Consider the following 14,983-nt stretch of genomic DNA (forward strand, 5'->3'; position numbering starts at 1 on the left):
GATGGCTTATCACCAGTGTAATTTCATCCAAACTCTGTGAAGGATTGTAAAGAGCACTTACCTTTGTTTTCAACACTTCAGAAACTGGCATCTGCATCTGAATTGAAAAATGATAGTACCTGTAATGAAGGTAATCCACATGAGGGAACACCTAAAACTACAGCCACAAATGTAAACAGAGAGAAATTGTACAATTTGGTATTGGACTATTAGTGATTAACATTGTATTAAATGTCAGGGGGCAGAAGAAAGGGTACAGTATGTTCTATTCTAAGTACAGAGTGTGAGGAAAAAAATGTTGGAAGAGTGAAACATTTACAAAATTCTCACAAACTAAGAGCAAAAACAAATTTAAACAGTGTTTAGATCATTTGAGGACAATATTATGGAAATGGAAGAGGGTGTAGATGGAGATGAAATGGGAGATACGATACTGCGTGAAGAGTTTGACAGAGCACTGCAAGACCTGAGTCGAAACAAGGCCCCAGGAGTAGACAACATTCCATTAGAACTACTGACGGCCTTGGGAGAGCCGGTCCTGACAAAACTCTACCATCTGGTGACCAAGACGTATGAGACAGGCGAAATACCCCCAGACTTCAAGAAGAATATAATAATCCCAATCCCAAAGAAAGCAGGTGTTGACAGATGTGAAAACTACCGAACTATCAGTTTAATAAGTCACAGCTGCAAAATACTAACGCGAATTCATTACAGACGAATGGAAAAACTGGTAGAAGCCAACCTCGGGGAAGATCAGTTTGGATTCCGTAGAAATATTGGAAGAAAGATTAAGGAAAGGGAAACCTACGTTTCTAGCATTTGTAGACTTAGAGAAAGCTTTTGACAATGTTGACTGGAATACTCTCTTTCAAATTCTAAAGGTGGCAGAGGTAAAATACAGGGATCGAAAGGCTATTTACAATTTGTACAGAAACCAGATGGCAGTTATAAGAGTCGAGGGACATGAAAGGGAAGCAGTGGTTGGGAAGGGAGTGAGACAGGGTTGTAGCCTCTCCCCGATGTTACTCAATCTGTATATTGAGCAAGCAGTGAAGGAAACAAAAGAAAAATTCGGAGTAGGAATTAAAATCCATGGAGAAGAAATAAAAACTTTGAGGTTCGCCGATGACATTGTAATTCTGTCAGAGGCAGCAAAGGACTTGGAAGAGCAGTTGAACGGAATGGATAGTGTCTTGAAGGGAGGATATAAGATGAACATCAACAAAAGCAAAATGAGGATAATGGAATGTAGTCGAATTAAGTTGGGTGATGCTGAGGGAATTAGCTTAGGAAATGAGATGCTTAAAGTAGTAAAGGAGTTTTGCTATTTGGGGAGCAAAAGAACTGATAATGGTCGAAGTAGAGAGGATATAAAATGTAGACTGGCAATGGCAAGGAAAGCGTTTCTGAAGAAGAGAAATTTGTTAACATCAAGCACAGATTTAGGTGTCAGGAAGTCGTTTCTGAAAGTATTTGTATGGAGTGTAGCCATGTATGGAAGTGAAACGTGGACAATAAATAGTTTGGACAAGAAGAGAATAGAAGCTTTCGAAATGTGGTGCTACAGAAGAATGTTGAAGATTAGGTGGGTAGATCACGTAACTAATGAGGAGGTATTGAATAAGATTGGGGAGAAGAGAAGATTGTGGCACAACTTGACTAGAAGAAGGGATCGGTTGGTAGGACATGTTCTGAGACATCGAGGGATCACCAATTTAGTATTGGAGGGCAGTGTGGAGGGTAAAAATCGTAGAGGGAGACCAAGAGATGAATACACTAAACAAATTCAGAAGGATGTAGGTTGCAGTAGGTACTGGGAGATGAAGCAGCTTGCACAGGACAGATTAGCATGGAGAGCTGCATCAAACTAGTCTCAGGACTGAAGACCACAACAACAACAGATCATTTTAGTATCTGATTGATTCTGCGTGCTTATGTGTTACTTTGGATGAGACATGGATCCACAACTTCATACTACTGAGTGAGATCGTGCTATGGTTAGAATACTGAACTCACATTTGGGAGAATGACATTTCTACTCCATGTGTGGTGATCCACATTTAGTTTTCCAACCATTTCCCTAAACTGATTACCGAGTGAGGTGGCGCAGTGGCTAGCACACTGGACTCACATTCGAGGGGACGACGGTTCAATCCTGCATCCGGACATCCTGATTTAGGTTTTCCGTGATTTCCCTAAATCGCTCCAGGCAAATGCCGGGATGGTTCCTTTGAAAGGGCACGGCCGGCTTCCTTCGCTAATCTGATGAGACTAATGACCTCGCTGTCTGGTCTCCTCCCCCCGAAACAATCCAATCCTAAACTGATTAAGGCAGATGCTGGGAGTTCCTTCGAAAGATCACAACCAATTTCCTTCTCATTCCTTCCCTAATTTGAGCTTGAGCTCCGTCTCCAGTGATTTTGATGTCGATAGGAAATTAAACTCTAATCTGCCTACCTTCCTTCACAGCATATTTATTTATTTATATACTTGTTCCATAGATCTTTACATGTGAGCAAGTCACCCAGATGTGGAACGTGTCAATGTACATAATAAAATACATAGAATAAAGACATTGTTATAGTATTAATAACAGTGCACAAAAATCATACTTATTAGCTTAAAAACTAGTCAACATAAATGTGAAGATATTAGTTTCATATTTAGGGCATTATTGCATCTATTTTAACCTTGAACAGTAATCAAAACTTCCCACTTTGGGTTTAAAAGTGACCCAAAAATGGAAATGAGAAAAACAGGATTTTTTACATTAGGGCATTATTACATTAGTTTAACAGTAAACAGTGTCAAAAAATTTAAAAACATCTTTCCAATCTATGTTTTACTTATTTCTCTGAAAGAATTCCTCCAGTGAATAAAGTGAGGTCTCAAGTAAATAATTTTTCAAGCTACGTTTAAATACTGATGTACTACTCCTTATACTTTTGATGCTGTTGGGTAGGGAATTGAAAATTTTCGTTCCAGCGTACTTTACCCCTTTCTGAATAAGTGTCAAGTTCTTTAACTCACAGTGGAAATCCTCTTTTCTTCTGGTGTTATGTTCATGATGTAGGCAATTCGTTTCATACAGAGTGGGGTTATTTATTATGAAGCACATCAGTGAATATATGTACTGAGATGTTGCTGTCAGTATTTCAAGTCGTTTAAAAAGATTTCGACATGAGGTTCGTGGGGGTACACCACAAATGATTCTTATTGCTCTTTTTTGTGCTGTGAGGATTTTCTTTGCAGCAGGTGTATTTCCCCAGAAGATGATGCCATAACACATGACTGAATGAAAATAGCCAAAGTAAGCTGACTTTGAGATGGTAATGTCATTGAAGCATGACAAAATTCGTAAAGCAAATGTTGCCGACGTCAGCCGTTTTAGTGTTTGTAGAACGTGATGTTCCCAGTTCAGCCTACTGCCCACATATACGCCTAGGAATTTTGATAAGTACACTTGCTTTATCATCTGATCATTCTGTGTGATAACTGTTTCTTTTGGGTTTTTGTGGGTTGTCTGGAACTGGATAAAATTGGTTTTTTTCAGGTTTATTGAAAGGGAGTTAATACTAAACCAACGCAGAACTTCTTTAAGGATATCATTGACCTCGGATTCTAAGTCAGTAGTTGACACATTATCCACCACAATGCTCGTATCATCAGCGAACATTGTAAATTTACACTTCTTATTGATGGATAAAGGCAGGTCATTAACATATATGAGGAACAGCAAGGGCCCAAGCACTGATCCCTGTGGCACACCATGCTGCACAATTCCCCACTCAGAGTCCACTATATATTGTGATACACTATCTGAAACATCTAGAATAATCTTCTGCTTCCTATTTTCGAGGTACGATTTTAACCAGTTCCCTACAGGTCCTGTAATTCCATAATGACAGGCCTTCTTGAAGAGTATCTGGTGATCTACACAGTCGAATGCCTTTGATAGGTCGCATAAGACACCAAATGGCAGCTTCTTGCTGTTTATAGACTCTAGAACATCATTTGTGAATGAGAAAATTGCGTTATCTATTGAAACTCCCTTTTGAAAACCAAACTGCTGACTGTTAATGATGTTCAGGTCACCAAGGTGTGCCACAATCCTGTTGTACAGAGCTTTTTCTAGGACATTTTGAAAATGTTGTTAATAGAGAGATAGGGCGATAGTTTGACACATTTGTAGCATCCCCTGCTTTGTACAGGGGCCTGACAACAGAGTATTTCATTCTGTCTGGAAACACTCCTTGTTGCATGGATGTGTTGCAGATGTGAGACAAAACTTCGGTCACTTCACTACAGCAAGCCTTCAACAGCTTGCTTGAAATATCGTCGATACCAGCAGAATGTTTATTTTTCAAAGACTGTATGATTTTTTTGATTTCATTGGCAGTAATGGGAAGCACACTTATTTGACTGAAAGGTTCTGGAAAATTATTTTTCATTATACAGGCAGCTTTATCTACAGAACCATGGCAACCTATCTGTGTTGGGACAGTTAAAAAATGTTGGTTAAAGATTTCAGCACTTTCCTCACTATTAGTTATCTCTGAGTTGTCAACAGTTAAAACAATATTTTGTCTTTGGTGTAGTTTACAGCCCCTGTTTCTCTCTTTATCACATTCCAGATTGTTTTAATTTTATTTTCAGAATTAGTAATTTCAGATGCTATACACATACTTTTAGAGTTTTTAATTACTTTGGCAAGAATTTTACAGTAGAGTTTATAATGTTTTAGCTGAGCAGGGTTGTTAGAAGTCTTTGATGCTATGCAGAGTTGTCTTTTTCTCTGACAGGAAGCTATGATGCCCTTAGTGAGCCATGGTTTTTTTGCAGACCTAGCAGGTTGGACTCTATGACTTTTTTTGAAATACACTTTCAAAGATACCTGCTATCTCATTTGTGAATAAATTGTATTTTGAATTAGCAGTTTCTGCTAGATAAACAGGTGTCCAGTCAGTACGCTGAAGACATGATCTGAATGTTTGAATAGCTTCCTCACTTATTTTCCTTACTGTTTTCCATCTAAGTGAGGTGTCACTCAGAGGAATTCCCAAGCTGTTGAAAGTAACTCGTTGTCCGTCATGGTCAGACAGACCATTTATAACCATTTCAATATTAATATGGTTGACTTTACTCTGATCAACAAAAACGTTATCAATGAGAGTACTGGAAGTGGTTGTGGTTCTGGTGGGCGAGCTAACCACGGGAACAAGGTTGTACGTGCACATGAGATTTTCAAACTCCACCTTGCAGGGAGAATTAACCAAGAAATCTATGTTAAAATCCCCAACAACTACCATGCCCCTATTTTTTCTACTGAAGTACAACAAAAGAGGATCTAATTGTTTAACAAACACTTTAAAATTTCCAGATGGTGCCCTGTAAACTGCCACAACTGTTAATCTGGAGACTGTGTCTGGCACCTCTATAGCACATACTTCAAAATGTAGCTCAAAGCAGAATCTTTGTACATCTATTGCCGTGAACAAGACATTGTTTTTTACATATACAGCTACTCCTCCTTTGTCCATATAGTTCCTGCAATAAGACGTTGCGAAAACAAAGTTGGGAATAGGGACCACTGCAATACCAGCAGTGATGTGGTGTTCTGTTAGACACAGAATGTGGGCACTGTTTATACCTTTTGTGTCTTCTATATTTGCTGTGAACTGATCCAGCTTGCAGTATAGGCCTCTTATGTTCTGATGAAACACTGTTAACTTTTGTTTGTCTTTAATTGTATTGCTGTTTGAGTGAACTTTCGTTTGTGTATTAATTAGTTGTTGCAGATTTTTGTTACTGGACCAAATCCTGCTAGAGTTGGCCCAGCTCACTAGTTTCCCTCATTAGTTAGGGCTATGACTGGTCTGCTTTCATGATCCTAAAAGCAAAACAGCATTCAAAACTGGGTGCAACGGATTCTTCTCACTGACAGCCTTGTAGAAGGTAGAACAGTGACTGGTAAATACTACACCAGTCTTTTGGACCAATAGGTAGGAATATAACTGGAAACCTACATGGGAAGAATACATAAATAAATGGACAACGCTCCAGTCTACATGTCTGCAACACCAAAGGAAGAACTGGGGTTTTTTGATTATTAAGTGTTGAAATATCCAATCTATTGATCACATTTTGTATCCTTTGAGTGTCACCTATTCCTAAGCTAAAGATAGGTGTTGCTAGGAAAATTTTGAATCTGTTGAAAGGATTTTGACAGCTGCAGATTGGTATTTTACAGACCTTTCAGAATCACACATGAGGAATAGAATCTACTCATGAAAATATGTAGGATGAAGTGGATTGATATGAAAGATGAATATGTTGAGTTTCTGCTCGAAACATAGTTTTTATGTGTCAGGTTAAGAATTACCGCCTTGCCTCAGTATTATACTTCTTCAGTGTTCTGTCAACTTTAGCCAATTTATAAGTGAATAAGTGATTGCTTTTGGCATCTCCATTTACTCTGATACTTTGTAGTCTTTACTATTTTTTTGCTAATGTCTTGCTTCATTTCTCATTTAGTGTTCTGTTGATCCCACTGGAAAAAAAACAATGATCACTATATTTTCTGAACCCAGACTAGAATTCAGTTACATTATGTGGACAAAGGAAGACGCACAGCTAGGCTGTATTACACATTGTACCATTTCAAATGATACTTGTCTGAAAAAGACAAAAAACAACTACATAAAAATGAGCTCATTTGACAGACATAAGAAGTGCTTCAGCTGGGAGTCCGTTTGATTTGGCTCTTATAATCTAATGTATTCTCTCAGTTTTGTTCCATGTATTTTCTTCCTATTCCTTAACTTTAGGTTACATATTTTTCTCTCTCTCTCTCTCAACAGAAAATCAGTGACACTTAATACTACCAGCTTCTCTTGATGGTCAAATATTTGAACAATCGTGCCCACAACCCAAATTTTGGTTTGAACGTAACAGTGCTTTACTAAGATTGTAGTGGCTAAAATCCCATACTAGCAGCACTAAATACAGCGACTATGATGGCAGCAACAGCTCAAGTTTGTGCATTCCTCTTTTAGTTTCTATGTAAACATAAGATAGGCTTGCAGTTAATTTGTCTAAATTTTCCTTCATCCATGAAAGAATTAAATTCTTGTGTTGATTCGGTTAGGAATTACGGCCACAGTGAGGTCGTGATGAACATATTGGCTGCTGTTTGTGGACAGCTGAAAACTGGTTTGAACATTATCAATCAGCTTCAAACGGCATGGCGGGGCTGTCTCCCACTGTGAAGGTACTGCGGTGGTTGGTATGTACTCAATGGGTGGCGTAATGTGCCCAGATCTGGAGTAATTCGTGAGGAAGATTGGGTATTACTAATGGGCCCAGCATCTTATGGAATAGATTTGAGACATTGCGTCCTGATGATAATGCCTATTCTGTTTGTACAGCGTTCTCTTCTCTACTGAAGTCATGCCACAGATGGAAGAAGGGGCTGTTAGTGGCAAGCAGTTCCAAAGTGAAATGCATGATGGCCCCTCTTCGGAAAATAGCTTCACCAAATGTGCTCAGTGTATAAGCCAGGTAGAAGGAGGTGTGGGAGCAGTTAAGAGCACCAGTTACAGTCAGCTACACATTGTCCCCCCAGGGGGTCCACAACTCTTTTGTGGATATGTGTGTAGCGAGCACGGGACCCCGAGCTAATGTGGCCCTCCTTCCTTTCCAGGCTGCATACCATCCTTTTCCGCATCCTTCCCCATCCCCCATCTTCGCCCCTCCTCCCCTCACCTCTGGCTCTTTCCTTCCCTTTCTCCCCATCTGGGAGTAGGGTTGTGCCTATGTCCGGAGACGGACGCTTGTAAATGTAACGCATTCTTCGCCTTCTTTGCTTGTATGTCTTCTTCCTTCCTTTGTCCTTCTCTTTTCCTTACCTCTTCTCTTTACCCTTTTCTCCGCTGCGGCGTTTGAGACCTCTCTTCTTTCCTTTCCCTTTCTCTTTCTTCCTCCCTGTGCGTGTCTGAAGGCCGACCCACGCATTTTTGTGCGTAGCCGGTGACGGGGTAACGCGTAATTCCCCACCCCGGGTAGACAGGTAGGACACGTACGTACCCCCTGGTACCGACCAGGCCCAGGGAGGGGTGATTACCCGAGCTGATACCTTCCGAAAGTGCCGATTGGTCCCTCCGTCCATTTGTTGGGAGGTGTGACCTGAGGTGTGAACAATCACCTAAGACGGGAGTGCCCTCAGAGAGGGCCCCCACAAGGGAGGAGCGCGCCATCGGAGACGCCGGTAATCATGGGGGATTCTTCCGCAATGGTTTCCTCACCTTCCACTATGTCTGCTCACAAGCGTAAGTTCACTGAGTCTCAGCCACAGACGGTTCTTCCATCGTTGCCACAGTTCCTTGTTGTTTCTCAGTCTGACGAAGGTCACGCCTTCTCCACGGTCAACCCTTTCATTATTCAGAAAGGTGTCAACGCAATTGCAGGTCCTGTAAAGTCTTGTTCCAGATTATGGAATGGCACCTTGTTGTTAGAAACAGTCAGTGCCCTCCAGGCACAAAAATTGCTGCGTACTTCACTGCTCCACACCTTCCCTGTCCGGGTTGAAGCGCACCGCACTTTAAATTCCTCGCGTGGAGTCGTTTATACACGCTCCCTCGATGGATTGTCTGACGAAGAAATTCAGCACTACCTGTCTGACCAGGGCGTAACGGCTGTTCATAGAGTTATGAAAAGGGTTGACACGAACATCATTCCAACCCGCACTGTCTTCTTGACATTTGACCAAATTCAACTTCCATCGAAAATCAAAGCAGGCTATGAGATAATTTCCGTTCGCCCTTACGTCCCAAACCCTACGCGTTGCTATCGGTGTCAGCGGTTCAATCACACCAGCCAGTCCTGTTCCAATCCGGCCAAATGTGTTACGTGTGGCAAGGTTGCCCATGAGGGTGCTTGTCCACCTCCATCCCCTTGCTGCATCAACTGTATGGGTGACCATGCTGCTTCCTCTCAAGATTGCCCCATTTTTAAAGATGAAAAGCTCATCCAGGAAATCAGAGTGAAGGAAAAGGTGTTGACCTTTGCTGCTCGAAAATTATTCGCCAGTCGACAGCCCACCGTGCCTCAGACAGGAAAATACAGCACAGTCCTTGCTTCTCCTCGGCCAACAAAGGAGGCGGCCATGCAGACTTGCGACCTCACCTTTAGTGCCACGGTCGCCCATTCAACCTCACCACTTTCGCCTGCCCGCTCTATGGCTCACCCTTCATCGGGTTCTGCTAAATCTCGAGCCCAAAAGTCAGACACCAAGACTTCGAAAAAAGAGCATACTCGTGAAGATTTTTTACGTACCCCAACTTCACAACCATCGGTTCCTCCTTCATCTAAACATCATAATTCCAAGAAGGCTACAAAGAAACCCAGTTCATCTCCTTCTCCGCCAAGGCATGTCCCATCTACAACACCACCTGGCGGAAATCGCCCTCGGCCGTCTTCTGTGTCGCCGAGGCGCACTGCTGGCGGCCGATCAACCGGCCGATCACTGGTGGCAGGAGCTGCTCCTGAACAACCTATGGATCAGGATCTTCCGCCTTCGGCTGAATGCCATTCCATGCTGTCGGTCGCAAGCTCTGAGCAGTCGTTGAGTTGACGGCACCCTTGGTCATATTCCTCCGTTTTCTGTTCACCCTATGTCTATTGTCCACTGGAATATCCGCGGCATTCGAGCCAATCGGGGTGAATTGTCTATCCTCTTACGATCCTACTCGCCGGTCATCTTCTGTCTTCAGGAAACAAAGCTGCGTCCCCATGACCGCTTTGTTCTCCCTCATTTTCAGTCCGTCCGATATGATCTCCCCTCTGTTGAAGGCACTCCAGCCCATGGAGGACTCATGATTCTTCTCCATGATACTCTCCATTATCACCCAATCCCCTTAAACACTTCCTTCCAAGCTGTCGCCGTCCGTCTTTCCCTTTCTGGATACACGTTCTCTCTTTGTACTGTATACATTCCATCGTCCACACCAATGGCACGAGCTGATCTCCTTCATCTTCTTGATCAGCCTCCACCCCCCTATTTGCTGGTTGGGGACTTCAATGCCCACCACCCACTTTGGGGACCTCCACATCCTTGTCCACGTGGCTCACTATTGCTAGACGTCTTCCACCAAGCGGATCTAGTTTGCCTCAACACGGGGGTCCCTACATTTTTGTCTGCCTCCACGACAAATTTATCTCATTTGGACCTTGCGGTCGGTACTGTTCCGCTAGCTCGGCGCTTCGAATGGTTCGCCCTTGATGATACACACTCGAGTGACCACTTTCCATGTGTCCTTAGACTGCAGCCTCAACTGCCATATATGCGCCCGTGACGTTGGAAGTTTGCCCAAGCCGATTGGACACTTTTTTCGTCTCTAGCGACATTCGATGACCGTCACTTTCCTAGCGTCGACGATGAGGTCACTCATATTACAGACGTTATTCTTACAGCTGCAGAACGTTCAATACCACGCACCTCCGAATTGCCCCAGCGCCCCCCAGTTCCTTGGTGGAACGAGGCATGCCGTGACGCAATACATGAGCGTCAACGTGCGCTTCGCGTTTTCCGCCACCATCCTACTTTGCCAACTGTATCCGCTATAAGCAGCTCCGTGCGCGATGCCGTCATGTCATCCGTGATAGCAAGAAGGCAAGCTGGAAATTCTTTATTAGCTCATTTAAGACCTTCACTCCCTCCTCGGAAGTTTGGAGTCGGCTTCGACGGTTCTCAGGCGCGCCTAGTTTCTCCCCGGTCTCTGGGCTCACTGTCGCGCATGATACATTAGTGGACCCCGTCGCAATTTCTAACTCATTGGATCAGCACTTTGCTGAGATTTTGAGCTCTTCAAATTACCCACCAGCGTTTCTCCCGAAGAAACGTGCAGCGGAAGTGCAACATCTTGCTTTCTCCTCTCAAAATCGTGAAAGCTACAATACTGTTTTCTCCATGTGGGAACTCCAACATGCACTCTCTTCTTCTCACTCCTCCGCCCGAGGACCGGATGGTATCCACGTCCAAATGTTGCTGCATTTATCAACACATAGTCTGCGTTACCTCCTTCGCCTTTATAATCGAATTTGGACCGACAGCGCTTTTCCCAGACGATGGCGGGAAGCTATCATCATTCCTGTTCCGAAACCTGGAAAGGACAAACATCTCCCCTCTAGCTATCGCCCCGTTTCTCTCACGAGTAGTGTCTGTAAGGTTTTGGAGCGTATGGTGAATTACCGTTTAGCTTGGTGGCTGGAATCCCGCAGTCTTTTAACACCTGCCCAATGCGGATTCCGAAAGCATCGTTCTGCAGTTGACCATCTTGTTGCTCTCTCCACTTACATCATGAACAATTTTCTCCGGAAACGCCAAACAGTAGCAATATTTTTTGATCTGGAGAGAGCATACGATACTTGTTGGAGGACAGGCATCCTCCGCACACTATTCTCTTGGGGCTTTCGAGGTCGGCTGCCCCTTTTTCTTCACGAATTTATGGCAGAGCGCATATTTAGGGTGCGGGTGAACACTACTCTCTCCCGTACTTTCTCCCAAGAAAACGGGGTACCCCAGGGCTCCGTGCTGAATGTTGTACTGTTTGCCATTGCCATAAATCCAATTATGGATTGTCTCCTTCCTGACGTCTCGGGCTCCCTCTTTGTGGACGATTTTGCGATCTACTACAGCTCTCAACGGACCAGCCTTCTTGAACGACGTCTTCAAGGATGTCTCGATCGCCTCCACTCTTGGAGCGTCGAAACCGGCTTCCGTTTTTCTCCCAGTAAGACCGTTTGTGTTAATTTTTGGTGACGTAAGGAGTTTCTTCCACCTTCCTTACATCTAGGACCAGTCAACCTTCCGTTTTCAGACATCGCTAAATTCTTGGGTCTTATGTTTGACAGGAAACTGTGCTGGTCCTCCCACGTTTCCTATCTTTCGGCTCACTGTCTGCGATCCCTCAACACCCTCCGTGTCCTGAATGGTACCTCCTGGGGAGCAGACCGAGTGGTCCTTCTCCACTTCTATCGCACCTTAGTGCGCTCGAAATTGGACTATGGAAGCATAGTCTACTCCTCTGCTCGGCCGTCTATTCTTCGGCGTCTCGACTCTCTCCACCACTGTGGATTACGTTTAGTGTCTGGAGCTTTTTACACCAGCCCTGTGGAAAGCCTTTATGCTGAGACTGCTGAACCTCCGCTGTCCAATCGGCGAGCAGTCCTTCTGAGTCGTTATGCTAGCCATCTGTCTTCCATGCCTGCTAATCCAGCCCATGACATTTTTTTCGACGCCTCCTTTGATGTAGGGTACGCAGGCCGCCCCTCCTCCCTACTACCACCGGGAGTCCGCTTCCGTCAACTGCTCCGTTCTCTTTCCTTCCGCTTTCCTAAAACCTTCTTGACATGTTGGGGTACAGCACCGCCTTGGCTCCGTCCCCGGATCTGCCTGCTCCGTGACCTTTGTCGATTTCCCAAGGATGGTACCCCTTCACTTGTTTATCGTCGGGCATTTGCTGCTCTATGTGCACAAATGAAGGGAGCCACATTTATTTACACCGATGGCTCGAAAACATCGTTACGTGTAGGGAGTGCCTATATTGTTGGCGACACCCCAAATCACTTTCGGCTTCCCGACCAGTGTTCAGTTTATACTGCGGAGCTTTACGCTGTTCTCCAGGCTGTCCACTACATCCGCCGCCATCAGCGGATACAGTATTTTATCTGTTCAGATTCTCTCAGCTCTCTCCTCAGTCTCCAAGCTCTTTACCCTGTGCACCCTCTGGTCCACCGGATTCAGGACTGTCTGCGCTTGCTCCACCTGGGGGGCGTCTCGGTGGCGTTCCTCTGGCTCCCGGGACATGTTGGTATCTGTGGAAATGAGGCGGCCAATATAGCAGCCAAGGCTGCAGTCTCTCTTCTTCGGCCAGCTATTCAATCGATTCCCTTCGCCGATCTACGGAGCGTTTTATGTCATCGTGTTGTTCTTTTATGGCACGCACATTGGTCGACACTTCCCCATAATAAATTGCGGGACGTGAAAGCTCTTCCTTGTGCTTGGACCTCTTCCTCCCGAACGCGTCATCGGGAGGAGGTAATTTTAACTAGACTCCGGATAGGGCACTGTCTTTTTATCCATCGACATCTTTTAAGCGGCGATCCTCCTCCACTCTGTCCCCATTGCTCTCAGCTGTGGACGGTAAGACACCTTTTAAGTATTGGAGTACTCAAAGTAAAGCCTCATGTACATGTCTCTGATAAAACAAAGCTGACTCCCATCATATTAGGCATTGATGGTTGGTTGAAACCCCAAGTAGACAGAGGGGAAATTTCAATATATGTGGAAAGATAGAGTAGACTCTCCAGGAGGATGAGTGTTTATAGGGAGAAGCAGAAAAATAAAATGTAGTGAGGTCCAAAATGAATCCTACTGTGAACTAAGCCATGGCCAGTGGACTTACATTAATAGGCATTTCTGCTAACCACCATATTCAGACACATCGGTCTTAAAATCAGTGAAAGACAGCCTTAACTCGATGGCATGGGAATAATGTGTGTACAGTACACAGTAGAAGTAGCAGGTGGTGACTTTAACCTGCTAGGTATTTAATAGAAAAACTGTACATATGTTGTAATCAGTAAGGACAAGCAATCTTCTGAGGCTATACTCAAAACATTGTCAGACATCTGCTTCAAACAACTAGTCTGACATCCCACATGCAAAATAAATATTTTAAACCTCCTGGTTACAAAAAGACCTGGTAATTTTGAGTGTGTCACCAATGAGAGATGTCTGCAACCATATATTAACGGTATTACAGAAATAGTGGTCACTAAAGGCAAAAAAGCCATCAAGAAAGTAAGGAGAGTATTTGTATATGGTTCAGCTACAAATCACTATCAACTTATTTAAAGGACAAAAAGAGAACATTCAGTGTTTTTTGTAAAGATGATTTACACTCAAAATTAATGGATACTCATCCCGGCTTATATGACAAATTAATACAGGTTAAGGAATGTTCCTTCGATCAGTGCTAGCTATTGTAAGTAAGAAATCCAATCAAGGTCCAATTTGTGCATTATCAGAGGCCCACCAATAACGAACAGAATCTGAAATGTAAATTCTATAAATGAAACCAATAGACTGATTGAAGTGCACTTCCACTGATCGAATTACAATTGGTCTTGTGTCAGCTTATATGCAGGATTCATCAGAGGGCATTCATGGTGAGAAATGCCATGTAGGTGATTGACATTAATGCTGTGCAAAGTAAAAGGTGTCCATAATGATTTTGGCAGCAGCCCAGTATGTTGCCAGAAAACTAATAAAGATGTTAGAAGCAGTACTGAACATTATTTCCTTGCAAAGAGCTGAGCCTTGAAGATGCAGATAATGTGTTCTGCATTTGGAGGCTGGGTGGAAGGGTGTGGCACAAAGGCATTAAATCCTGTTATGGGCACAAAACTTTGCAAAATAATGGGAAGTGAAGTCTCCCATTATCTAAAACTATAGTTTGTGGGGTGCCTTCAAAGACAAAGATTTTTTTCCTGGACTGCAATAGTAGTGGCAGAAGTGACTTGGGACAAACAGAATATAAAAGAGAAATGGAAAAACGTATAAACTACAACCAATCACATGGAGCCCAAAAACAGACTAGCTAAATCAAGGTGGATACAAATAGATAGAGCATTTACCCGTGGAAGGCGAAGGTCCCGAGTTCAAGTCTCGGTCACACAGTTTTAATCTATCAGGAAGTTTCATATCAGCACACACTCTGCTGCAGAGTGAAAATCTCATTCTGGAAGCTGGAGACACTAAGCAGCAATGGTCCAGGGAGAAAACTGCTGGGAAGGCACAACTTACTGGACATGACAGGCAAAACATTAACAGACAAGTTCCTTGATGTCAGAGGCAATACTGGGCCAGAACATCTTCCGTCATGCCAGACGCTTCTTCAGGATATACCTAATGTGCAGT

The 14,983-nt window shown here is 43.6% G+C and overlaps 1 protein-coding gene across 1 annotated transcript in view; it reads left to right on the forward strand.

Moving 5' to 3' along the window:
• The window catches only part of LOC126094715 (electron transfer flavoprotein-ubiquinone oxidoreductase, mitochondrial), a 128,833-nt gene that overhangs the window by 55,907 nt on the left and 57,943 nt on the right, over positions 1 to 14,983 (forward strand). The window lies entirely within an intron of this gene.

This window comes from Schistocerca cancellata, chromosome 8, assembly GCF_023864275.1.
Source record: "Schistocerca cancellata isolate TAMUIC-IGC-003103 chromosome 8, iqSchCanc2.1, whole genome shotgun sequence".
Classification (NCBI taxonomy): Eukaryota; Metazoa; Arthropoda; class Insecta; order Orthoptera; family Acrididae; genus Schistocerca; species Schistocerca cancellata.